Below are 26217 nucleotides of genomic sequence, written 5' to 3' on the forward strand. Positions count from 1 at the left end.
AATTCCATTTAATTCCTACCTTGTCTATAATTTTATGCTCACCTGCCATCATTAGCATCTTTATTGAGACACACATCTTGACAGAGACAAGTTGAAATTGGAAAAAAGATTCATTTGGAGTACTTCTTTCCAATGAAATTGGTCTGCAGGTAAATTAGTTTGTGCGACATAAAGACTTTTCCACAATCTTCTGGAAGTAGTTTTCAAAGCATTAAAAAATACTCTACTTAACACATCTCTCTTAGTGTCTGTATATAACATGAAACTGTTGAAAGACATTCTTTTTGTTAGTAATGACTTACAAGCTGTTCTAATAGGACCACATGGGATTCACTTGAAATATAGTTCCCTTCCTCTAAGAAATTTCTTTAAGGCTATGCAATAGTGTTCCCCATAGTTTAAAGTCTTCATGTTTCCAGATTTGTAGTAATGACACAAATGGGCCCAAAGAACAAAACCAAAAGCTGTCACCACCACAAAACTCCTAATGATGTCTTGTGCTGGGCCCCAGTGTAGCTGAGACACCAGCCAGCTGCCTATGAGCGAGGTGACCGTGTGGGCACTGCTGCTACCACCACGTCCCAGCTGTGCTGTGTCAGGCTTGCTAACAAGCATGGCAGCGAAGCGATGGGGCATTCCATTTCTTCCTGACATTTCCCCCAAGCGACTTTTTACAGCCTCCTTCTATTAACTTTACCTCCCAGCCTTGTGCTGCAAATACTTTCTTATTGCAAATGTGAGTGGCACACACTATGGTGAACCACACTTAGGCTGACTGGCTGTCTCAAAAGTGACAGCACAACAGGAACAAAATAAAATATTCTAAGCGAAACGGTCAATAAAGTCATGAGAACAAGAGAAAACAACCTGGCATCAAGATGCAGCCACAGAAAGCTTGTCAAAGATGTTAAAACCATTACCTCTTCCTTCACAAAACACAGGGAAAGGTGTGATTGATGGCTAGTTCATAAAATAATGAAAGATGCATTTTTAAAAAATCATGTGCTTTTACTCAGCATGCTAATCCCTGAGAGGCATGACCTTTGGAATCTGAGTGAAAGGACACAAAATTCAAAACCACAAAATACTTCAGGGAAAAATACAGAATTAATTGCCAGAAATATTCATTGAAACAGGTACTGAGGGATTAATTAATACATCCAATTGAAAGACATTTCTGAGTAATTAGTATGTTCATGGCTCTTTGCCAGGTGATTTTGGGGAAAAGTACATAGCTCTCTCATTATCTGAAGACCTATTATATGTAAGACATATAGAAATTCTTATTCCCACAACAACCCAGCAAAATCAGGATCATTTGCCTCAGTTTACAGATGAGAAGACTGAGGCTCAAAAATCACACAGTGGCTTAAATAACACGTCTTGAAACTGAAAGCAAGGTTTTTTATTTTTCTGAGCATTGACTCTTTTTGTAACGTCACACTGCTTCTCAAAATAAGGCATAAAAAACAAACAAAACATGCTCTCCATCCTAGTGGAAGACACACACATACACATTAAAAATAGCTTAGAGAATGGAGCACTTATTGTATGTAGGTGGTATTTTAAGCAGTTACCACCTCTTGATTCATTGAATTCACACAAAAAATCTATTAAAATTCATTATTAAGACCATTTTAAAGATGAGGAAGTCGAGGTAGAGAGAGAGGATATGTGACTTGAGGTCACACTGGTAGAGTGTTAATTTCCTAGGGTAGCCGTCCAAAGGAGCGCAAACCAAGTGACTTCAAACAACAAGTACAGATTCTCTCACAGTTCTGGAGGCTGTAAGTCTGAAATCAAGGTGCCAGTGGGGACAAGTTCTAGGGGAGAATACACTCCATGTCCTTCTCCTAGCTTCCTGGGTTACTACAATCCTTGGCATTTCTTGTCTTGCAGATGTATTACTCCAGTCTCAGCCTGCATGGTCACATGGGGTGCTCGCTGTGTCTCTCATGTTTGTCTCTGTGTCTCCTCTTCGTATAAGGACACGAGTCATATCGGATGAAGGCCCAACTTACTCCAGAATGACCTCATCTTAACTAATTACATCTGCAAAACAACCCTATGTCTAAGGTCACATTCTCAAGTTCCAGAAGGATGTGAATTTTGAGAGGACACCATTCAACCTAGTACAGCTAGTAAGTTGTGAAACTGGGATTCCCTCCAGCTCAGAGTCTATGCTTGCGACCACTGTGTTCTGGGTACCTCTCCAACACACATGCGATGACTATCAGCAAAAGCACAACCCGCTTTTGCCCTGGTGGTACAAGCACCATGTTGTGGGAGAGCAGGGCAGGTGACATTTGAACGGAACCTTGAAAGATGAACAGACCACCCACTTTCAGTACGTGGATATGGGGGAATGGATTGTATTCAAGGAGGAGAGAACTGCTAAGGAAGGCACATAGCCATGCAGGGGCACGCCGTGTTTGGGAACAGCTTGGCCCTAGCACTCTGGGATGTGGTGAGGAGTGCACGTGTATGGCAGAGTTGGGAAGGGAGTGGTGCAGGCTATGGTTAAAAAGAAGACTGAGAACAAATAATGTGTGTCAGACTAAGGCATCTGGATTCTGGCTTATAGGCCACTTGGGGCCATTAATTAGAAATGACACAACACACGTGTGCTTTTGTACGATCATTTGGGGATACTAGTTAGGAGACTATACAAGAGATGCTCAGAGGCTAAATTCCAGGGGTCAAACTCAAGATAATAATTTGATTGGCTGAAGGGAGTAAGAGAAGGATGGACTACACGTTAGGTTTAAAGGAGATAATGCTTTATAGTCAGTGACTAGCCTGCAGGCTTTGTTTGGTGTGCTTAACCACAGAGAAAACGAAATTGACTAACCCACCTGTGGTGGGGTAAAGATGCCCACGAATTCTTTGACACCCTTCTGTGTAGAGTAGGGCAATGTTTATCCTCCTCTCCTTGGTTTAGGGTGGGCTCCGTGACGTACTGGGACGTCTGGAGCTAAGTCATTAGAAGCTTGGACACTCCTACCTGGGCTTCTCGGAAGACTCACTCTGGGAAACTGGAATTGCCACATAAGAATTCTGACAATCCTATTGGGGAGATCGTGAGGAAAGGCCGGAAGGGCACATGGAGAAGGAAGGGAGCCTCTGGGAGCCCGTCCTTCCAGGTGCTCCCACGAAGGCGCCAGGCTTGTGAGCAAGGACCAGCCAGCTGCCAGCTGAATTCTACCAAGTGACCTCAGTTGATGATGCTGCGTGACACTGAAGACCTACCAAGGTGTGTCCCGGCTGCATTCCCAAACCACGGAACTGCAAGTCAGAGTAAAACGGTTGTTGCTAAAGCCACTACGGTTTGGGACAGTTTGGAAGCGGTAACTGGAACCCAGCCACAGAATGAGATGGCATGACTTATTTAATCTCTCACACAGATGTTACGGAAAGCTAAGTGAACAAATATTATTAAGAGTGACAAATTAAAATAAGTTTGAAATGTACATCCCTCCTTTGATTAAAAGTCAGTAGGGTATTAAGTATTCTGGTAGTGATTCAGTAGTCTATGCAAGTGAGAAAAATTCTGCTTATTGTGTGATGCAACTCAAGGGAAGGAAAGAAATGAAAACAACATTGAGGCTACTTTCCCTCATATTTAGTTGGGTACAACCATGACAGATCACTCAGTTACTGAGACTTAAATGCCAAGGTTCATTCTCTTTTAATCGTTTTAAAAACGGCTGGAGCTGCCTAATATCAGTGATTAGTACAAAGAATAGAGCTTCTAAGCTAAATAGAACATTCTGCATTTCAGGAATGATAACAAAGCTTTTCCAGGGCTTCTGCCCACACACATGGAGTGAACAAAAATAGAGCATGTCTGGAAAAGCACAAGCCTTCATCTACTTGATTGCTGACCAAACTCGATTGCAATTCTGAGGACCTAAGCAACGTGAAATCTGTCTGCAAATGTGTGGATGTTCGTGGAGCTTCAGTTCATGACTCCTTGTTCTCATTAGTTGTCTTCCCACATCTTTTAAGGTCACTGAAGTACTGCTCTGCTGATATTTTCAACAAAGTGTTTTTACGCTAGCATGTCCTGCACTGACCTGGCATTTCAAGCCACTTAGGTCAAGAAACTACATTAGCATCTATTTCAACTGTTAAGATTTACCCTGCTAGGATAATAGTCGTATTCAGTATTCAGTAGCATGCCTGAGTGTTTGCCCTTAAACACTTACCAGTGGAAGCTAAGTCATCAATCAAGTTATAACGAGTCAAATCACTATCTAAAAATCAATGCAGGATTGGATCCTTAACTCCATACAAAAGTGGTTAGATCTTTAACCTACAGAAGTTTAATTTGTCATGTCGGTATCACCACTAAAAAGAAGCTAAGAAAGTTTATAGCCACATCTTCCTACATTACTGTTTGCTGAAAGGTCCATGACTTCTTTTGTAAACTCATGACTCACAATTCTCCCCTTTCTCTAAGTCATGGGAGGCAAAATGCTAATTGATAGAGGTTTAATAATCATATTTTTCATGCTCTCCATCAAAATGAATATTAACAACTTAATTTTCACAGCTTTATCTTTAGGATCACTTTGTGGGGGGGAAATGCTGATTAAAGATAATCCTTTGCCAGCATAAATAAGGCCAAAGTAATTGACATAAATGGTGAAATTCAAGTTCGTCAACTCTTACTGAGAGCTATATTTATGATTAAGAGAATGTTTAATGAAATGCTAAAATGTCAACTAAAACATGTAAGTATAATTAATGGATATGCTGATACTATTTCTTTATAGGTAGTAACACAGTTTTAAGACTCAAACACATAATTCATTGTAACTAGGATATATCATCTTTGTTTTTAGTGTTTATGAGTTGGGAACTACTGGCTGGCAAAGTTACGGCTGAGTTCTAGAACCCTGGGTTTCATGACCTTAATATTCTCATATGAGGCCAGAACAAATGATCTTAACTATATCTTATATATATCTTAACTATATATATATATATATGATTTGTCCAATAAAGTTTTTCTAAAAGTGATATGAAGAAAATAGTCTCTTTGTAAGATTTAATTCTCAAGAAGCTGGGACAGGTATGAAGAAAGACTATAAAGCCAATTTTTACATTGCACGGGCAAGGAACTAAAAAAAAAAATCCCAAACTGTAAATAGATTTTAGACTTCTGTGGTTTTTATGCAGTAGTTTGATATTGTCATTTATAAAAAAGGAAAACATGCCAGCTTCAGGCAACGTGAAAATGCGAACAAGCTGGCCGCATCACAATGCTCCTATGATGGTGGGGCCAACAGCACAGGAAGTAGCATCAGCAGAAGATCCTTAGGAGGGAAACCACACGCTGATCTGCGCATCTCATTTTGACACCATGTATTTGACGTTTGGAAAATTCCAAAAAGCAGGCACAGTTAATGCAATAGCAAAAGCAGATGATTTCTTTAGCCCAACACAGAAAATAGGATATAATACTTTGTATTACTTTTAATAAGCTGTATCTTGAACCACTCCTTTACCTTTATACAGAATACAGAACACAAGGCAACATTGATATTAGGTAAACGTAAGTTACAAATAGAATGGAATTTCTTGAGAATTCCGAGCTATGAGCAATGATTCTGAGGCACCTTTATGTAATAACAAAGATTAACATGTCTTGAGTGCTTCCGATATGCCAAAAACCTCAAAGCACCTTGTGCATAATATCTCATTTAAACTTCACAACATTCAAATGAGATGCTGAACTCTTCGCACTTACTAGCTGCAGAGACAAAGGCCAGAGGGGTTAAATAACTTGTTACAGTTGTGGACAATAAAGCACAGAGCAATTCAGTGACTTCCTGTTCCTGGTCATGAAACTTGTAAGTGGTGGAGTCAGGAGCGAAACCGGGCTCTTCACTCCATGGAATGCTAGCTAGTCTCTCCGTGTTAGACACAGCTCCTTACTACAGGGGAAGTCTAAGTTCAAACCCCAGGTAATCCATTTTTACTTACTTTGTATCACTTAAGGAAATCATTCATCCATCCTTAACTTCAGCGTCTCAATTGAAAACTGGATATACTAACCCCCACTTCACAGGGTTTCTGTGAGGATTACATGAGCGTACACGTACAGCACCTAGGACAGCGCCTAGTGCACGGAAGCTGCCAAATAATTATCTTCATCTTTCCTTGGTCACTCTTCTGGTATTTACGTTTAACTAGTTCCTTCAAAATATACAGAACATCTACTTTGTGCAAACACTGTGCCAAATACGAGAGATTCAAAGGTGAATAAGGTAGACATGCTGCCTGTTCTTGAGACCAAGAGTCAGCAAATTTTTTCTGTATAAGCCCAGATAGTAAATTTTTTGTTTTGTTTTGTGGCACATCAAAGTATCTGTCTCAGTTACTCAGCTCTGCCACTAGAGTGTGAAAGGAGTCATAGAAATAAGCATGGCTGAGTTCCAATAAAATTTTATTTACAGAAGTAGGCGGGATCTGGATTTGGTCCACGGGCCACAGTTGGCCAAGTCCCACTCAAGACCACTAAACAGGCTGTTACATTATAACGTAGCATGGCATACAGGAAACACAGGATGCTATGGGAAGGCCACATGGCAGGGCCACTTAACTCATTCCAGGAGCATCAGTGACATGGGTGAGAATTAAAGTATGAGTAGAAAGTAGCAAGAAGGACTTCAGGAAGAAGAAACCAGGAGGTCCAGAGACAAGAGAGATACATGATCCATTTGAGGCTGATCATGTGAAGGAGCTCAAGGGCTGGAGCAGAGTGGCAGGAATGGTGGTGGCCAGGGGAAGCCAGGGCCAGCATGCGAAGGGCTCTGCGAAGGAGTGCAGGGTGGATGCCGATGGGAAGAGGCTGATGCTTCCCCCAGGACAGCGGCAGGATCAGGCTGCACTACCGTCTGCAAAGTGGCAGCACCTCAGGGATGCTGAACGGAGACCAATTCCCCTCCACTACACGGTGCCGGGTTGCTGAGCTCGCTGTCTTGGCATCAGCTTTTCACAGTTTTTCTTTCTCCTCTGTTGTCCAGGTGTTTGTCAACTAATGTGAGTAGACTGAGGAAAACTTTCTAACCTAATTTGCTGCTTCCAGCCTGCTATACTACATAAAACTATTTACTCAAATGCTTTAATTTCTTTCAACTTTTTAAAAAGAGTAAGCAAACTGGCTGAGCGTACTTTCAGAAGTAGTATGAAGGACTGGGATCGAGGGCCCCTGGACTCTGTTACTACCTGTGCTTCCTTAGCTGGACTTGCTGAGTTGATGACCCCCAGGTAAAGAAAAGTGCCACTGTATTAAAGAGCATACTGCTTGCTGAAATTTGCATCGCTTTTCTGCTGACACATTCATCTCGAAACTTCGACCATTACCAAAGGAAGTCTAGCCTCTAGCCACCAAAATCAAATACCCTACTTCCTTGTTTCCAAAACCGTCAGAATCGACCTGAGATGTCACTTCAGGCATCTTCAGCCATATCTCCAAGACTACTCATCACAAGCCAGAGTAGTGCAAAAGATTTTCTGCCTGATTGTATTTGGTTTGGAAGACGTATTCTCAGTGATCTGGACCAGAGAACGTGGTGGACAAGCCTTTGAATGACGGTGGGTAGCAGGGATGAGGGGGCAAATTGCTTTGCCCCTTGTTGTAGAGTTAAATTTTTAACTTTTTTCAAATTGAAAATACTTTAAAATTTTAATAATAAGGAACATGTTCTACCTTCTTATTTCCATTTTCAAATTTTTGAAGGCTCTCATAAATATCAATAGTGCTGAGTCATAAGCAATATCAAGATGCAACATATAACTAGATTATAACTTCCTGTTAGATTCTAAATTCCTTGAAATTGAGGCTACTTTTACTCATCCTTCTATCCCCTAAAGGTGTCTAGCATAATATCTTGTTCAATTAGTTGCTGTTGAGCAGAGCTAAGTGAAACAGCCTTCACTGAGACTCGGTGACTAACTAACATTCTATGTAGAGGTTTTCTTTTCCCTTCACTCTGAAAAAAAAATTAACAAGGCCAAGTTCCCATTTGCTTTCTGTGAGTCCTATAAACAGAGCAAAGCCAATTTGGCAGACTGTGGCTCATTCAATATTCATGAAATTATCCATAACCCAGCAGATTCAACCATTTTAGATGCTGTAACAATGGTCTTCATAATTGATCACCACAAAATCTATTCAGCCATGGTAACAGATTATGGCTCCAGATCAGGAACAGGTTATTGGAAATTCACTCAGACCCAGAAATGGTCCCTATCCCCGGTGGTTCCACATCTCACACCATCAAGGTGAGAAAGACATCAATGGCTTAGTCCTGACCCCACATCAGTTCTCAACCATTTCCCTGGAGGTGCCCAGGAACTTAAATAGAAACAGGAGAGGAAAGCAGTTAACCTGATTTTCCTAACACCCACCTCACAAGTGGCATGTTCTTTACCTATCTTTTCTCCTACTGAACTGAATTTTCAACATCTTTCTCTTCAGTCACTAAAGACCCCAGAGCCACTTTCTTTCACCTTTTCCATAGCCAAGAACAAGATCCAGCACATCTGTACTTCCCCCCAAACAAAACCAGTTTACACTGAGAACATCATTAAAGAATTTAATGAAACTCTTCCCGTAAGTCATATTTCTTTTACAGTGTTTTGCACTTTGAAGTGCTTCTCTCCATATAGATATTTAGGGCTAAGCATATCCATCTAAATGTAAAAATTATACAAACTTTAAAAGATGTCTACAAACAACCATGAATTCTAAATATAGTAGCCGTTATTTTCTAATTTAAATTACAACCCCCATCGATCAAGCATGCCAAATACTCAATGTGATCAAAGAAAACTCCATTTTACATGTTGTCTTCTCTTCTGACAACTTTACAAAAGAAGCTTAAAATAAAAGTCTATAAATTTCAAAGTAGCTCAAATGTTAAAACTCTATATTTTTATCCCCTCAGATTCTCTTATAAATTCTTATATCAGATACTTGGATTTTTCTTCAGTGGTACAAAACAAAAATGACCTGATGGGTATTTTAGCCTTAGTATGTTAGGATATGCTGCTATAACAAAACCAAACAAAAACCCAAACACCAAAATCTCAGACGTTTAATACATAAAAGTCTCCCATTCTTATTGCATGGGACTAACATGGACCTTGAGGGTATTCTACTTAACAGAGTCTCTGAGAGAACCTAAATGATGTAAGACCCATCTCAATACACACCTTCATATTCACCAAGACAGGATAAATGTGCGAAGTGCACACTGAATCTTAAAGCGTCTGCCCAGAAGTGAAACCCACTTCAACATTCATATTTCAATGGCCATTGCAAGTCAGATAGCCATGGATCATTTGAAAGAAATATTTGTAAACAGCCCTAATGACTACCACAATTTTAGGTAGACCTGGCATCCAGAAATGAACCACTTACATTCAATTTGTGTATATATAAATCATGTATATACAATACATTTATATATATATATATATATATATATATAAATTTTGCAACATTAGTGTTAGAAAAAGAAAAGTCATTCTCAAATTCAGCAACAATGCAAGCACTCACTTACTATGAACTCCATTTTCTCTGTTATAGAGTGAAGAAAAAAATCACAAAGTCATTCTCAACCCAAGTATGCATGTCATAACTTCCTTATAGTGAAACAAAGAGGGAAGATGAATTTGGGGCAAAATTTACAAATCAGAAGGTTTCCATGTATCAGAGCATGAAGCAGATGAATAATCCATTGAATCTTTCATTTTGGCTCACTAGCGCCTAAATATATCCAGTACTTGAGCAGATGGACATAGCATAATTCAATAATAATGTGGATCTCTAAAGCCAAAATGTAAATTTCTTATGCTTTAAGTTTTGGATGTATACTTTGATGTAGCTAAATATTCATTTTAAGAGATTATCTAGTTCTTAGTTACATAAGCTTATGTAAGATTATTCTCAGTGATACTATTCTTATAATTCAAAAGGTTAACATTACAATGGAAAAAGCTTTACATAAAAAAAAAACCAAAATAATTTTATTTCACCAAGTATCTATTGAGTGTCTACTAAGCTCCACAGTACCTGCAAGGGAGCCAAAGTTAAAGGAAATATGACTCTGATTTTCAGTCCACTGATAGTCTGGTCTAAGTGCCCGTCATTGAATTTTTTCCATTGTGTATAAGAATCTTACCTTCCTTGCATCCTCTCCTTAAAATCTTGTGAATTCAAGTCTATGCAAATAGGAAAATTTGAGGGGGAAGAGGAATTGGATTAAGAAATAGAAATACAACTCGACTTTTTCTTCACTGATGGCTAAACATATGACAAGATTTTATGGCTTTGCCATTAGGTTTACTAGAATAAATAATTGCCACTTTCATAGAAGGAAAAATATTCAATTTCCATTATATTTCCAAGTAAGCTTTGAAAGAAGCTTGTTCTACATGCGTATCAACTTCCAGCTCAGTTCCAGATTCAATATATTATAGGTTGATTTATATATTTGTAAAGAAAACTTTTGGCTCCAAAACCACTAATATCCCACTGGATGCGCTACAGGGAACAGATCAGTATCTGGCTATAGAAATCCGTGCTTATCTGAGTCATCATATCTGAAGCTACCCAGAGTCTTCAGGGACCTACTAAGTTTCTGAATGCCTACGGAACTAGATCGATTGGATATAAAGTGCCTGAGCACTTTATGGGTAAGTGGACTGAGGAAGTACTATGGTTAGAAGAGATTTCCAAAGACGTCAACTGCAAAGAGTTCACTGAACAAAAGGTGCTTCCAAGCAAAAAGGGCAAAAGGATATTTAAAAGCTGAGTGAAACATTTTCATTTTCACTCGTCCCAAGATGTGATACGTACTTTTGAAAGGTTTCCTCTTCCTTTTCTTTATTAGTCCTTTCTCAAACATCATACATTTGAAGCAAAACCAAAGGTTTTAGCCACCATAATGAAAAGAAAGAGCAGTGGTTATGGGCACGCTATGCTCAGCTGTGATTTTTAACTTTTGTTTTTGTTTTTGCTTGAGTACGTAGGCAGCTACAAATACACATCCCATACACATCCTGAGAGGCAGAAGGAAGACAAAAATCTCAGGGTTTTTTCTCGGTCCCTACACTCAAAGGAAATGGGAATGCACCGTTTCTAGCACTCGGTGGAGTCTCTTTATCTTGTGTTCACAGCATATGGCTCAGTTTCATTAAGCATTTTAAGAAAATGAAATGCTAGTGTTGCCTCTTGAAAACTGCAAGAAAAATATTACAAGATAGCAAAGGAATCACTTGACCCAAATAAACGTAAAGTGTCACCTTATTCCAGTCCTTGCTACGCTAACAGGAAAGCTCATTATGCGCGGGTAGAAATGTATTTCTGAAAGGGTTCATGTTTCATGGGTCATGTGGTGTGTGTGTCATATGATAGTCTGGTTACCATGGTGAAAAGTGAGCTTTTCTTTTAAAAGAAGTAACTTTGCCCCTTTGCTCACTGGTATTAGCTTCGTTCTGATTCTAGTGTTCCCTCAGAGGAGAGCAAAAAAAATAGAAGCAACAGGAAAGGAGGACTAAGAGGAACCTTCTCAGGAAGATACCTCCATTCTTGTAGGACTTTTGGTTTTAGTGAAACTGAAACAAATTACAAAGCAAATAGATGGTGTAGATACATGTTAATTGTACCACATGGTATTTAAAAAGGAGACAATTCTGAGGTGATTAAACTACCTATGGTTAAATTGCTGTAAAATTTTGAAGAATAAAACTAAACAACTCTGGGTGTTTATGGCTCCAAGTGGAACTTAACTCAGGGATTCTCAACTCTATCACTCACAACATCTCCTTTGAGAAATATCATTTTGTGTGGCCTCGTTTACTACATTGAAATGGAATTCATGAAAAATTTAACTTACCTACACAGACATTCTTTTAAAATATCATCATAAGAACAAAACTGTAATATAAAAGATATAAGGAAACTAATTTATAATAAAATCATCTGTGTTTCCATAATGTAAACACTCAGGCTGGACAACTAGAATCAAAGAGTCACATGCCCTCATTTAGTTGTATAATCACCACGAATGCGGCATCTGGAAGTGTGTGTTATTAGTGACTCAAGTACCATGAGCAGTGTTGCTACCAATGATGAGATCTGCAGAAATGGTGAACATCTCCCGTAAAATTCAGAGCAAAAGAAACCACAATCATCTTTAGATTTATACTTCAGTTGTGCTCCTGAAAAATTCAACATTTATTAAAACTGGGATCAAAAATGTGTCAACAGTTAGGTTCTAGCTTCAAGTAATTAGACCAGGTCCTAGGTTCAGGTAATTAGACATGTTTTCCAGTTCTATCCATTCCTGCCTACACCGCATGGCTGTGTGCCTGGCCCCTACCTACTAATTCTCAACTGCGCCACAGTCACTGAGACAGCCTCCCCCTGTACACACACACATTATCTCCGTAGGGAGACGTGTCAACACCACTGAGAACTACTTCTACCAACAAATATTAAACTAAAAGGAAAGCAGTACATTGAGAAGCCAAGTATACATATTTTAGAAGTTTCTCCACACCACAAACTTTTTTTATTTTGATGTATTTGAGATATAACATTATACTGGCTTCAGGTGTACAATATAATGATGTGATATTTGTATATATTGTGAAATGATCACCACAATAAGACGAGTCTTAACATCCATCACCATATGTTGTTACAATTTTTTTCTTGTGATGAAAACTTTGAAGACCTATTCTCTTAGCAACTTTCCAAATATTCAATACAGGATGATTAACCACAGTCCACATGCTGTCATCAGTCACATCCCTGTGATTTATCATATCACACACACATTCTGACTCAAAGCAGACAGCAGACACTCACATGGACCAAAATTACAAAGAAATCTTCTAAGTGAATCAAACTAAGTGATTTATTTGCCATCATCCATGCCATATAGTCTAAGGAAGCAGCAATCTAAACTCATACCTTCAGGGGACCGACCCCTAATCCTGTCGCAGCCCAGAAATAAGAAACCGTGGGTGCTGGCCCTGGTTGACTGCTCAGCTTACCTACCCACCTTTCCAGCACTGAGTATCCTCTCCTTGTTGCTATGCCCTCTTCATTTTTCCCCACTGCCCCTGAGTAGAGCAGTGTGCACAGCAAGTCAGTCCACAGAACCTAGGATCAGACTATGAGTTCAGAACTCAGCTTGGTCCCCTATCAGCTATGTGACTTGGAGCATGTTTCTTAATGTGTCTGTGCCTCTATTCCCTCACCTAGTAAAATGATCTAAAAATACAGCAATCTCTTAGGCTTACTGTGAAGATGAAGTGACTCGATCCATTAAGTGCTCAGGACAGTGCCTAGGGTGGAGTTAAGTATTCATTAAGTCTGGGCTGTTATCATCAGTCCCAGAGTGCAAGTTAAAACATGAATGATATTCAAGAATCTCTTTTAAGGTGAAGAATCCCAGAGAGTCTGGAAACCTCAGAGTGGAAGAAAACTTAGAAATTTAAAATCATGAACTCTAAAGTGTGTCGTTAAGAACATTTACGAGTAAGACAGAACTTTCAGGTTTGAAAGATGTGTCCATGTTTCATGGTGCCAGTTCTGTTCTAATCCAACAACCAAGAAAATAGCTTTTCAGTAAACGTACTCAACAAAAACAGTGTGCGTGGAGCATAACATTAACTGTTGTCTTGAATGCAAATGGATGTTTGAATCCATCCTCTTCCTGGCTTTAAATGAATCATGTTAATAAAGTTAACTCTGGCTCTAGCTCATAAACGGATGCTCAATGCAAAGTAATATTTAGCCCTATTTTCCCAGTGTAATCAAGGGGTTGTAACAATCTTACCAAATACAAATAGTGACTTAAAGTTTCACCCTGCTTTGGAGTTTACATTTTCAGGATTTATGCTAACTGCTACAAAATCATATTTAGATGTAACAAATTCATTTTTTTTCTCCCTTCCTTCCTTCCTTCCTCTCTCTCTCTCCCCCTCTCCCTCCCTCTCTTTCTTCCTTTGTTTCCCTGAGCTGCCATTTAAAGAGAACCTCCCATGTTCTTGTCACTGAAGTAGGAGCTGGAAATAATAAATTAAAAGATATAATCCCTGTCTTCAAAAAGCTCTCAGTCTGTTGAGGCAGACAGGCTGATAGGCTGACACACACGGATTGGCACTCAGTGTGAAACACGATGCAGATCTTGTAAGCTTGGTGGTAAACCTGGGCCGAGAGCTGTTCTCAAGGTTAGAGTCAAGATTTGTTATTTCTTCACTGTCCAGTCTGTACATAGCAAATTCCAGAAAAAAAGAGAACTGTTTCTTCCCTGACAGCCAGGCACTGTAGTACTTCATCAAATAGAAAATTTAGGATTTTATCTTTGGTTTCTATAGGTCATTTTTGAATAAAGAACACAGGAATGCAAACCTCAGGGACGGAGGGAAATTGGTAATTTGAGAGTATAGAGGTGAGGGGGGACTTCCTGATGCCTAGAAAGTTAAATTAACGACTGCTGGAAATGACCCCAGTCCTACTAATTCAGGAAGCTTTTCATAAATGTGATGTGGTTGGATTGTTGACTTCAGTTTTTCTTCTTTATTCAAGGATTATTTACACTGTCTTAACAGCGCCAGTGATGGAGTCACTCAAACCAAGATTGGAAGTTTGAAAATGCTCTGGATTTTCTGGTTGTTTCTTAATCTCTCTCAGCTTTAGTTTTTCATCCTCAAAAGTAAGTAAAAGAGCTTTGGGCTGTGTGGCTGAAATCAGATAACGTGGAAAGTATCATGGTGGACAATTAATGCTTGTCTCTCTCCCACGCACTGTATCCTTCTGCATCATCATGTCATCATGGTCCTGCATTCTTTTCTACGAAAATTTTTCTTTAAATAAGTGCAGAAATTACAGAATGCTCAACACATTTGTTTCAAAAATGATATCAATTGATACATTTTATTATCTTTTTGAGGAACTAGTTGAATTACCTTAGAGCTTATGTATAAAAAGAAATTCCAATATAAGTACCACCTGGAACTCCATCTTTAATCTCAGCAATAAAGAAGCACCTACAAATGGAAGCTACCATTGTCATTCCTCAGACATAGTCTTTCAAAGTAGAACAGACTGCAGTAATGGGTTCTGCATTGGTAACTAGCCTGATGTATTTCCAAGCAGTCAATTTTGTAGAAGTTTTTCTGTTCTGCAGTAAGGAGGTAGGGGACAGAAATGTAAGAGTTCTGCTAAGCCTGAGGCATCTGGTAGTGTGGACATTTCTTCTGCTCCACATGGAGAAACATCGGTATGAAACACTTTTCAGGAATGCTGATGGGTTAATATAAAAGTCTACTCAGATTGAGAGAGCAATTAATTTTTGGAAGAGATCTGATAGAAATGCCATACCCTTTTAAATGTTTCAGACTATTGCCTTTTCAAACTGTCAGTTTTCTTTCTTTCTTGAAAATAAAGATTTGAAAAATATCAAATGACAAATTCAAACAAATGTCCACTGCCATTATTTGGCTGAAATAAGGTATTTTCCAAACCTGCTCAGAAAAACCCAGCAGATGCCTGTTACAAGAAATCATATTCTATCATAATTGCTTATGTAGAAAAATCTTAATTTTTTCCCTTTTTTTCACCATCGATATAATTTGTTTTTAAAGAAAACATTCAAAAACTAAGCATTTGCTGATCATATGCTTAATGCTTTGCATCACACTGGAATATCTTTTTGTGCGTGTACTTTTTGTTATTGAAGTATAGTTGATTTATAATGCTGTGTTAGTTTCTGGATTACAGCAAAGTGATTCAATTCTACATATACATATATATATTCTTTTTCAGAGGCATTCTTTTCCATTATAGATTATTATAAGAGATTGAATATAGTTCCCTGCACTGTACAGTAGGTCCTTGTTGTTTGTTTTATATATAGTCACCACACTGTAATACTAATTTGAGTATTAGAGAGAGAAGGAAATATGGAGCAGGACATTCAGTCTATTTAAGATCTAATTGGGAATAGGAACACATAGCCACAAAAGATTCAATTAAGAAGCAGATGACTAAATGCATGGTGATTTCTTACAGGAAAACTTTACTGATTTAAATATAAACAATTCCAAGGGAATTACTTGCAACTTTTCTTCCTGTTCCCTGAGAGTTGCTCACAGAGCTTGATCACATCTTTCGCGTACACTCTGCCACTTGGCCAGGGACTGAAACTAATAATAACAACAAAGCCCCTCATTCAGTGCTTCCTGTTAGCCAGGTATTCTGCAAAGCCACGTGGCATGCATTAAGCCATTCAGTCCTCAGCAGGACCTGTGAGCCAGGACGGCGACCACCCACGTTCCAGATGAGAAGCACAAGGCACTAAGTGGTTCCGTGCCTGAAGGACCAGCCTTTCCTCCAGGCCCAGAGCCATGATTTGCAAGGTTGAGGCTCCAGAGGCCAGTCTTCACCCTGGCACGCTCACTGTAGTAATCCAGAGTAAGGGAGCCAAGAGAGTTGGACACAGAGAAAGGCGCAAAGGCTTTTGCATCTTCAACAGCTCTGCGTGGTCATTTTTGTCAGTAGCAAGTAACCACAAAGCAAACACCAAAGTGTGTTCCAAGATCTGAAACACTGTTAATGTATTAGACCATGCCTTTCTCATACAGTAGGAACAGCGATGTGTCACTCGCTCTGTGAATCAAGATTACACAGATATTTGCTGTGGCTTTCCCGAGAGACAGTCCACATTCCTGTACAGGGGGTGGGGAGTGGCTTATAATATTGCCAGCAGGTGGACCCTCCTATGGGTCTCTCAATCTGGTCGAAATTTTAATATTTTTTCACTTCCTATAAATCATTACCGCTATTATAACTAACGAAATATTTAAAATATACATACTCAAACGTGTAAATATACAATACATTTATTTATAATAAAAATAAGAGAAAAATGCGTCTTCCATTTGAATCGAATTAGCCCTGGGAGCTGAGGTGGGAGAAGGCCCTTACGGACATCAGTTCTGAGCCACGACTAAGCACTGAAGCCAAGTAACTTCCATGGCACCTCCTTGATTCTGGATTTCCCTGGTTTCATGCAGGTCCTCATATTTACCTGTGTCTAGACTTGCCTTTTTTAAAAAATCTGTTTTTGTCTATCTTCTCTGATTGATCTTCTTTAGACAATCCTTCTTAGATGCCCCTCAAAAAGGTATCTGGGTTCATCTGTGCCTGGTTTTATTTTTCTCTAAATGCTCATGTTTTCAGACGGCACCAAACCAGTTAATTAGTTATAAGGCTAGCTGAGGACAAATCTCGTTATTAGCATTCTTAAACAGGTTTAGGCATGAAAGAGGTTAGTTCTTGGTTTCTTTTTTTCCCCCTGAGATATTCTATTAACTGTTGAAACCTAAATTTTGAAAGATGGCAATATTTCTCCATAGTTTAAAAAAATAAATCGCAGATTTAAGATGACAATATTCTGGATGCTATTTTGTTGAATAAATAACATACTCATTCATTCTGTGTAATTTTGTCATTTCATGTGATTCGGTCCCTCTCCAGAATTATCACAAGAGTCCCCAGCTTCATCTTCTCCTCTTGCTAAAGTCCGTTTTCAACACAGGAGCTAGGGTGGGCCTGTGACCCTGTGGCTCAGATCATCACTGCTCAGAACTCTCCCCTGGTCCCCATTCTCCCTCACAGACGAGTGGAAGAGCTGACAAGGCCCTGCAGGATCTGGAAGCCCCTTCTGTCTCTCACCCCATCCCCCTCCTACGCTCCCCCAGGCTCACGGCACTGTAGCCTCCTTGTACTGGACCAGGTTTTTCAACCTGAGCACTACTGGCACCTTGGACTAGACAGGTCTTTGTTGTGGGCTGTCCTGGGCACTGGAGGAGACGGAGCAGCTTTGCTGGCCTCCCCCTACTGGATGAGGTCAGCATCCCTCCCCCAAAGCTGAAGACCAAAACCTCCCCCTGACATTGCAAAGGGTCCCCAAAGTACAAAACCACCCCAGGGTGAGGACCACGACTGCCAGTCATGCGCCCACCACTGCCGGGAACCCTCTCCCCCCGACATCCACAGGTCTCCTTCAGTTCTGTGGAACTTTGTTCAAAAATAACATTTCCAGTGAAGCCTTCCCTGGAAAGCCTATTTAAAATGGAAGCATCAGGCCCCAGTCACTCCCTAACATTGCTTCTTGCTTTATTTTGGTCATCTGAAGAGCTGACCATGCACTCCTCCTTCCTTGCCTGCCTGTGCAGATTTTATGTAATTTTGTTCTTTTTATGTGTTTTCCGATTTGCTTTAGCATTAAGAATGTTCCAAGCCTGTTGCCCTGTTGCACCAATTACAAGAGGCACTTGTGTCATGAAGATTTTATATGCTAATCACCCCAATTTCCTCATTATTTTTCTAAGCATATTTCCTTTTTGCCATTTTTGTCTTTTATCTATCCATCTATTAATCTATACATCCACCTAGCTATCTATGTAGTTATCAATCTACTTCATTATCTATCTATTCTATCTCTCTATTTATCTATTCTGTCTTTCTATTTAGTCTATCTTTCCATCTAGTTGATCAACCTATGTACTTACAGTGCATTCAGTCATTTATTATCCTGCAGTGTTAGATATCTCTGTAAGATGCGTTAAATAATTTAGGGGAAATGAGACCAATAATGAATGTTCTTAGTCAAGACGATGGTTTCTTCAGTGCTAATCTCAATTTAAAAATCTGGTATCTTGATTCTTTTATAATTTTATTGTTTTATTTTAAATGTACACATCAGGAAACAAATGCTGTGCCAAATACCTGTCTCGGTCTTAAGCTTGGAAGATGTGGTTCTTCATGAAAAACTAGTAATTAAAAATCATTTATTTTCTATGAGTGATAGAAACCACTTTTAACCGCTCCCAACAAACTTGGGAGTTTTTGAAGTTCAGGGTGGAAATTTTATAGCTGAGACAACATTTACTTTGAATCCAATTCTTCCTGAGCCAAATATTATTTGCAATCAAACATATTACTGTTAATGAATCATAATGACAGGGATTTAGGAGGTCAGTGATCTGTGGTCAATTTCATACCCTACTAACAGATACTTAGATAAGAAATATGAGCCAATGAGCCCAACCGGAAAGCACAAAGTGGTAGTCTGATCACTTCCGTCTCTCAAAGCAGAGGCGCTGTCTGTGAATAAGAATAGAACTATTTCTAGCAGCTCAACTTCCAGGCAGCTATATTAATATTGGTGATTAACACGAAGGCAACCATCAGGAGAAGCAATAAACACAAAGACTCCACTGTAATCAAACTTTGGAATGGTCTGTTCATTCTTTTTATTTTCATCATTTCCATTAATAGGATCCATTTCCCCAAAATAACCTTTTTAAGATTTAAATTTTAATTTATATTCCAGGTTCCACTTATCTAAAGTATCACTGTCATGAAAATTTGGACAAATCAATAAACATTAATTCAATTCGTTGCTCTTAAGGGGTTTGGTGCTAAAAATGAGATGAAAATAGTTTGTTCCCTGTACACAGATGTTGTCTCCACAGTCTAATAAAACTACTCAACGTGCAACAGAAGAATACCCAATATTTACAGGAAAAAATTCCTCTTGATGATAGTTCAAAATAAATTCTTTTGAGTAAAACTGGTAATAATAATAACACTAATATGTAATATATTCTAGGTGTGCTTGTGCACCAGAGATTCAGCTAACTAGTTCATTTAATCTTTACAATAAGTGCATTGTATCCTCTCCACTACTCTGCTGGGAATCTGAGGCTTAGCAAGGTCACCAAGTTGGTCAGTGGCAGAGTGAGTCCTCTACCCCAAGGTCACCTTACCCCTATGGCTTATGCTCCTCACCACTGTGTCACCCCACCTCCCTAGCAGTTTTCCACCAGCCACTGACAGGTACAGGCCCAAACATCACCCATCTATGACCTTCTGTGCGAGCACAGACTCTCAGGTGGGCACCCAAGCCAGAGCAGTACCTGGCCCTCCCTGACCCTTCCAACCTAATTGCTACTACAGAGTTTCCCTAATGTCCCGTACATGCATCGAGCACCTTAAATCCCTCTCTTTTTTTGCCTTTGTTTATGCTTTCCCCCTCTTCTCCAAGTATTTTTCTATCTTTCCGATTTGATTCTCTCTCATTTACAAAGCTTTCCCTACCTGTTAAAAATTGACACAATCAGATCCTGCCTCTGAAATCCCAAATGTCACACAGAATGGAAGCTTACTCAAATTTGTGGTTATAAAGAACATTCTCCAATCATTTTATATCTATCAAGCTTGTCTCCCATAAAATCTTGTGATCTCTTCAAAGATGCCTTTTCCTCTGGTCAATGCACAAGTAATTAACAGCAGAACTGAAAACATACTTTAACTTGACAGTTTCCATTTGCAGTAGAATTGAAAGAATTAAATTAGAATACAACGCTATTAAAAACTCTTAAAAACCAAGCTGTGATAAGGTCAAAGGCTTTAACAAATGAAAACTATTTTACTCTTAGCAGCTATCTCATTAAAATTCTGAGAAGACATATATAAGGCTTAAAGATTTCTTATATACAAAGTAGCCCTTCAAACTATAATTTTATGAATTATTAAACTGAAGCATGTCAAAAATACTTCCTAAGAGACGAGGGCATTAAAAAGGCTCTTTCTAAAAAATTAAATATGAAAATCCCATCAGAACAGTGAAATATCAGAATAATAACTGAACATACCTGAAGACCGAGTGGCATGCTGACAGCAAGCAATTTTGAGACAAAAAGAATGCTTAATTTCTATCTCAAAAAATTCAAAATAGAAGTTTCCAGAAAATATCCTTTTGGATTACAATAAAAGTAAGTTCGCCCTCAAGTTGACACCATTATGATTATTACGGCTTTTGCAGTAAAAACGAAGACGCCTGATCTCCCTTTTTTACATTATGCCTTTAAAAATTTATTTTTTCAGACTCTTATCATATTTCTACAAAAAGACATCATATTGGAGATACGTCTTAACTCAAGTCTTGGAACTCTCCACGTTTGTGGCTCTCCTGAGTAATAGGATAACACATCTTGGGACCAAGATCCTCTAAAGGGTGGATAACTGAATGTAAAGAAAGGCTCTATCCAGGCTCTGGAGGGCACGGAAGGACTGCCTGTCCCCTGGGGGCCGGCTCACGCCCTCCTTCCCTGGTTCAGACAAAGGGAACATTTTACCTACTACAAGAGTTCCCAGAACTGGCAGTTCAGATGAAATGAGCAATCTCAGCAAAGCAAAGCCTCTGAAAGCTTGCCTTTCAGCAGCACCTGATGCCTTTCTCTGCATAAACTCGGTGGCATACAGAGCAGCCTACACGCTATTCTGGATGTAGCATTTATACAATGTGAAAATGGAAAACCCACATCTATGGCTCTCAGCCGATTTCAAAAACATAAAGCCATTTAAAACGAGTAAGACATTCAGCTTCCTTGAACTGCCTAAAACAAACTTCGCATCATTCAGGTCTAATCACTGGGCTGAGATACTCAACCTCTATGTTGTTTCATCTTCACAGAGAAATAGACACATTATGAAACATCTGGTTTTACTGTCATGTCTGCCCCGCCGTGCCATTTGGTGGTAGGTGCTGAGTGGCCAGGAACTAGGTGTCAGGAATTGAAGACGAAGGTTTGTAGTCTGATCCCTCAAGTGTGACAACCTAGCTGGGGAGGTGACGTGGCACAGAGAGATTACAGGTATGAAGAAAGAGCTAGGGGAAACCAGGAAGAGAGGAGTCAGGTGGATCTCACAGAAAGGGGTCATCTGAGCTGAGACACAAGGAAGGACAGACGAGGGACAAAGGGCGATCCAGGTCAGGAGAGCAGTGGTGTCCACGTGAACGTGCCAGGTGTGTGCAGCTGTGGTTGCAGCCAGTTTACAAGGCACCACACGCAAATGAGAAAAAAAGACATCCCCTCTGGATGGATGGAGCCCATGAGAGCACTGCTTGTTGAGTGAAGTAAACAGCCTGGTCTTCAGGAATGGTGGACAGTCTGGAATAACTGGAGCGTAATGGATGAGGAGTGGGAAGGCATGTGGCTGGACAGGTGGGTTGTGATGAGTCTTAAATGCCAATGCAGGAGTCTGAACTCGGCTGCAAGCATGGGAAATCACTGAGGTTTCGAGTTCAGAAGTGACCCAATCAGAGGTCAGCAACCTTTTTCTGTAAAGAGCCAGATAGTAAATATTTTCAGCTTTATAGGCCAGAAGGTCACTGTCACAGCTACTCAACTCTTTCTGGTGTGAAGGTAGCCAGACAGCACATGAAGAAATGGCGTAGTTGGGTTCCAGTAAAGCTTGACAGCAGCCAGGATTTGGCCCATGGGCCATGGTTTACGTAGCACTACTTTATACCAGTGCTGGGAGAAGACAATCCATTACACAGTTTAGAGGGCTGAGACCCAGAAATATCAAATTCCTGTCTGTCATCCCTCGCTAAGTGGCATGTTGGGATTTGTATCCATTCTGTTGGAAGCCTGTTGTAAATGGTCAACATGAAAAACCCCCAAGTTCAGGGTCTGACACACAGCGGGCACCCAGTATAAATTCTTTCCTTCCTGCTGTTACACAAAGGTCATCCTAATTACTGAAAGGATGAGAAAATGTGGCTTCTACTTCATGACTTTGGACTTCAGGGAACAAGGTTGATTCTTTTTCAGGTTGTGAAGGAAGCGATATTGTTAGAAAAGAACTGGCTCAGAATAAGAGACAGGGTTAAGTGTTGCAAGAACACAGATGACGTCAGGACATTCTAGCTAGACCTCACAGAGGACTTTGAAAACAGAATCTAATGTAGCTTCAAGAAAAGCATCTGTTACTGTATCAGGTATCAATAAGCCACCATCTCTTCCCCCAGAGTTAAATTTCTCCTCCAAACAGAAGGCTCTGGGGAGAGGGACAACTATTGTGAGGAAGTGGGAGGAAAAACCACCTTGATCTGTGCACGCAGAGCTCATGCGTTAGGAGAGGGCATGGGGGGTGGTGAGGAATCAGATTCTCTCAAACAAAGAGGAAAAGGACTATTTAGATACTGCTTTTAAAGAGTTGAGAAGAAAAAAGTCTGCCTACTCTCAGACTCTGATGCTGGAGGATAAAGGAACACAAACACCTGTTTATAAAGGCAAAATGAAGCCTGGATGTTTTAGGTTTCTCTGCCTTCTCTAATCTGGACTCTGCTACATTCAATTTCATTGAAATCTGGTAGATATCACCTTGTGAAAAGACTTAGAGCCAGACAAAGACAAATGTGAAATCCAACTGGAGGCAAGGAAATTACATGGAAAAATCAATGGTTTGATAGTGTCACCAATATAGCCAGTGATGAGGAAGACTCCGGAGGGGACCGGCAGGGCTGTATGTGGTGTGGGCAGGAGGACAGGGTTTCTTTTGTGTTCCTGTGGAAGGGCTGAGCCAGGTGAAGGAGCCGAGAAGGAGTGATGTAGAAAGGGGAGCGGGGCAAGGTGAGCCTCCTCAGACAGAGAGAGGAAGTAAGAGCTGCAAGGAAGCAATAAGGACATTTCTTCCTTTGGGCTGCGCTGCAATGAGAAAGGCATTTGGATGTTTTCAAAGTACCCACTGGTGGCAACCTGGAGCCTTGGAGGACTTTTTCTCACAGAATGTCTGATAAACAGCAGAGACTGTCCTCTGATCTTCAGAATCCCATTTAGATGTATGCCTCAAAGGGCAGCAGGGTAGAAAAGTTCAATACTTTGACATTTGTTGGATAACTTAACAGAGACAGGTAAACACAGAACCCAAAACGATGTTTCCAACTGTAATAGAACATTTCTCTTTTTGAGCACATAAATGTACCTGATATATGGTTAAAAGATGCCTATCAAAACAGTTTGCTCCCCTTTAAGCTACCTCATGCATAATCTAATTATAAAACTTTGGGGAAAAAAAGTGCAGGTGATTAGTACTTTATAAACACTCCCTGCAATTTAAAATATTTATAATGGCTCACGAGCAAGAGTTTGAAAAATAAAGATCAGTGCTTAAAACAGATCTTTGTTTTGAATTTTAATATTACTGATAATGCAATTACTTTACTTATATAATACAATAATTTTCACACCTGCAGAATTCACTTAAGAAATATAATAAAATGTGCTAGCTTTTTTACATAGCAAATATGGAAGAGCAAATTCACGTTATCCTAGATTCTAGCCTACTACTTCATGTTTTCTTTCATTGCATATGCAGTTCATTCCATCTGTAGTATAGCAAATTATCACCTCTTAAAAAACAAGATTGCCTACTAATGTTTTTCTGCCTCTAAACTAAGAACTGCACTAAAATGGAACAGGGTGCTTACCGTAAGGATACTATGCACGGCCTCTGCTAGTTTCCCAATGTGAAATTTTCCATTGTATTAATGATATACGTCTAATTTATCACAGGACAAATCAGTTGCTATACTTCATAGATAGTGGCAGTAGTTTATTTTCTAATTCAACCAAAATTCTTGCTGAAACAACACGTTTGGACACCAATGTACAAGTTCGACAGTCCTACACAGAAAGTTGCCAGAGACACATGTAACTCTAAGATGGAAACTAAACTATGAATGTTAAAAAAAAATCTAATTTGAAAAACACATTTGGTTGTGGGTTTCACTTAGATGACACCAGATAAGACAGCCACATGTCAATATCCAAAAATTGCACTCTAGGTTTTATATCAATTCAAAATAAAACAACGATCAGAAGGTTGGAAGCTCTTTCATTCATATGCAAATATCCTGAGGTTGGCTGCAGTGAAGGATGTTCCAATTAGGCAACTCCCTTCAGAGCTGCACCGGGATTACTTGGCCGTCCTTGGCACTGCTGTGGCGTAGGCTTGAGAAGGTATATAAAGTAGCATTCGATACTTGTGGTTGTGTCAAGAGTGACTCAACAAGACATAACTAAAAGCGTGAAATCCAGGGTGGCAATGACCTCTACCATCCTAAAACAAAATCCTGGAGACTAATGAAAACACTTCTTGCTATTCTTGGACCACTAGAACATTTTTCATGAACTTCATGCCCGATCAGGTTATCATAAAACTTTATATTCTGAATGAGCTGTCTTATTTGGATGACAAAGTTGCATCTATTGTAAATTAACAAATACAGGTTGAAGTTCACTGCATTTTTTGTGCAGGTGGGTTTTTATAACATAATAGCTCTAATGGAGAAGTGGAAGTGTATATGAGCAATTTTTCTCTCTCTCTCTCTAAATTCAGGTGCCACTTGGTGAAGGCTGCTGCTACCTGGTTTGCCCACCCTAGACACAGAAACTTGACCACAAACAGCAGATGGATCTATCTACTTCAGGTACCCGTCCTTAGTAATATCCAGAGTTCTTTCATTGAAAGCTTTATGAAGACATGAAAGGGGATGATTTAAAAGGGAAAAAAAATCCACTCATTTTCTGCATTAGCTAAGGCATTAACTTCAACATAGATGTATACAGACATAAATAAATAATACATAGGTGCAGAGTCTCATAGAGTTCTGATGTTAGCTTTTAGTGCCTCCTGGGAAAGTTCTAGAGGGATGAGGGCAAACATCGTCCTCTCCCACTTTTCCACTGCCTGTTACCGTACTTCTCCATTTGTTTCTGGTCCACATCTAGCTGCTTTATTCTAGATTGGTTAGGTCTGTGTATCAAGGCTGACAGAGCAATTGCAGAGAAGTCTCGGTCTCCTGAAGTCCTTCAAAGTGCCAACTGTAAACTATAAAGTTATCATCAACTACAGCGTTGGAGATACAGGAAGTGCAGCTTGCCTCAGATGCCCACATGCTACGTGGAATATGCTGGCTGCCACGACCTGGGAACTTCTTTACCTTCTCTGCTCCACTGCTGAGGTAGGAAGGGTTTTAACAACCACCCAGAATATTAGTGGGCAAGAATAATTTCCAGGTTGACTTTTGCCTTAAACAGCTTCTATCACTCTTGGAATACCTAAGTAGGATATTTTAAATAAAGGATGTGTCCTGTGTGAATCTCTCTGATACCATGATCTCCACTATAAAATACAGGAACAATTAATGAGAATTAGTGTGTATGACAATCAGAGAAAACAACCAGATTGGGTGAGGCCAACAGTGATAGTGATAAGAGCTAAGCTCACTATCAAAGTCACCAGCTACTACAGACCAACCTTAC

General features: G+C 39.7%; 1 protein-coding gene and 1 long non-coding RNA gene across 2 annotated transcripts in view; one reads left to right on the forward strand and one right to left on the reverse strand.

Moving 5' to 3' along the window:
- LOC102543787 (potassium voltage-gated channel subfamily B member 2) overlaps nucleotides 1–26217 on the reverse strand; it is a 166665-nt gene that overhangs the window by 106762 nt on the left and 33686 nt on the right. The gene's annotated exons all lie outside the window — the stretch shown is intronic.
- On the forward strand, nucleotides 14633–25934 carry LOC140690176 (uncharacterized). The gene is made up of 3 exons (XR_012065351.1): nucleotides 14633–14747; nucleotides 25292–25382; nucleotides 25698–25934. It is a non-coding gene; the product is annotated as an uncharacterized lncRNA (long non-coding RNA).

The sequence above is a fragment of the Vicugna pacos genome, chromosome 29 (assembly GCF_048564905.1).
Source record: "Vicugna pacos chromosome 29, VicPac4, whole genome shotgun sequence".
NCBI lineage: Eukaryota > Metazoa > Chordata > Mammalia > Artiodactyla > Camelidae > Vicugna > Vicugna pacos.